The sequence below is a fragment of the Stomoxys calcitrans genome, chromosome 5 (genome assembly GCF_963082655.1).
Source record: "Stomoxys calcitrans chromosome 5, idStoCalc2.1, whole genome shotgun sequence".
Classification (NCBI taxonomy): Eukaryota; Metazoa; Arthropoda; class Insecta; order Diptera; family Muscidae; genus Stomoxys; species Stomoxys calcitrans.
Genome location: NC_081556.1, coordinates 94,188,817 through 94,190,831, shown reverse-complemented (window position 1 = coordinate 94,190,831; position 2,015 = coordinate 94,188,817). Strand labels below are relative to the sequence as shown.

The following is a 2,015-nucleotide window of genomic DNA, read 5'->3' as shown; positions in this document are numbered from 1 at the left end:
GTCCAAACCCAAGATCGGTTTATATGGCAGCTATATTAGGTTATGTACCGATTTGAATCATACGTAGCACATTTGTTGGAAGTGATACCAAAACACAACGTGCAAAATTTCAGTCAAATCGGATGAGAACTGCGCCCTCTAGAGGCTCAAAAAGTCAAGACCCAAGATTGGTTTATATGGCAGCTATATCAGGTTATATACCGATTTGCGCCATACCTAGTATAGTTTTTGGAAGTGATACTAAAACACCACGTGCAAGGTTTGCTCTGTTATGCCAAGTACGGTCAAAAAAACTATAAAATAATGCCCTTTAACTAAACTTATTGTGTAGAAAATTTTTGACAGAATCCATGGTGTTGGGTTCCCAAAATTCGGCCCGGCCGAACTTAGCAGGCTTTTACTTGTTTTTTTCTTTTTTAATTTTTTAGGTGTATAAAATGTATTGGATGGCCAAACACTTGTCACGTTCCTCAGCAATGCTTAATTTGACACCCTTGCCTAAAGGTAAGCTGATATAGGGCTTGTTGCCTTTAACAATGATGAAACAATGATTAGTCAACCAGGAAGGGAATACATGGCATTGAGTGTCCTTAAAGTGCACAATATCAAAAGATCCAGGATAACTTTCGCGGTTGACAACGGTATCGACACGACTAGAATTTCTACCTCTAGTGACCATGCACTGGTTGCCGGAATGGAATTTTATGTAATTGGTAATTTTGCTAAAGGCAATGTTAACTTGAACGGTATCGTTGGCTTTGATCAAAGGATTGGGATAACGGCCATCATGAGTAGCAACGTATGGAACACTTTTGGCTCCCAATTGGGTCTTGCATAGCTTGCACAATGTTGTAGGCGGCTTCTTCATTGGGAAATACGAATCGACCTTTAATGTCATAGATCAAACGGACGTTTTCGCCGGTTTTTTCAACGGTGATGACATTCATGATAGGTAGGATCCAGCAGGATAGGTAGGATCAATGCGTACCTTGCCGTCAATCAGACGCTTCGTAACGATTTTGGTTACTTCGGCACCGTTCAAGGCATACTTAAGACAATTTCTCAAAAATATCATCAAGGGCAATGATTCGCGCAATTTGTGTTGGCCAATAGAGGGACGGGGCCCAAAAAAACACCTCCCAATTTGTCCACGATCCAAGCATTTGGGGCGGCTAAACATTAAAAATGCTTCTTAGGACCTCACACCATCTTGTAAGATACGAAAAAAGCTTTTATGAGCTTCAGACCCTTCATCGGGAGATCGGTCTATATGACAGCTATATCTGTTACCATATTTGGGTCGGATGGCGGGTGGCCTAAAACTACTCACTGTTTAAAATTTCAGTGAAATTGGATAAAAAACTAAAGCTTTTATGGGCTTCAGACCCTTTCTCGGCAGATCGGTCTATACGGCAGTTATATCTGAATATAGTCCGATTCAAACCATATTTGGGTCCTATGTTGCAAATTGCAAATTTTGCCCATGAACATTCCTCTAAGGAACAGGGGCAAGCTTCTCACATATCAATGAATGCAGTTCGATTCAAATTTAAGCTCAATGATAAGGTGCCTCCCTTTTATAGCCGGGTCCGAACGGTTTGCCGCAGTGCAACACCTCTTTGGAGAGAAGTTTTACATGGCATTGTACCTCACAAATGTTGCCAGCATTCGGAGGGGAGAGCCACCGCTGAAAATTTTTTCTGATGGTCTCGCCAGGATGCGAACCCAGGCGTTCAGCGTCATAAGCGGACATGCTAACCTCTGCGCTACGGTGGCCTCCAGATATAGCTCCCTTACCAGTTATATTGCTCCCATAAAAACCCGTTCTGTTTGTTTGTGGAGTGTATCCCGCCCTTCTGTCGAGCTTTAGACGATTTTAACTTTTTTTCTATCATCCTACTGCCATCCTCTGGTGTCAAACACTGACTACAAACAAATTAAAATCTCCAACTTTGTAACTTCAAGTCGTATTAAAAAAATTGTTTATGTTTAACACTTGGGTTTGGTTATGGGGA

The 2,015-nt window shown here is 41.6% G+C and overlaps 1 pseudogene; it reads right to left on the bottom strand.

The window, feature by feature from the left end:
* Positions 1 to 424: 424 nt before the first annotated feature.
* LOC106087488 (small ribosomal subunit protein eS4-like) lies at positions 425 to 1,209 on the bottom strand (annotated as a pseudogene).
* Positions 1,210 to 2,015: the final 806 nt, after the last annotated feature.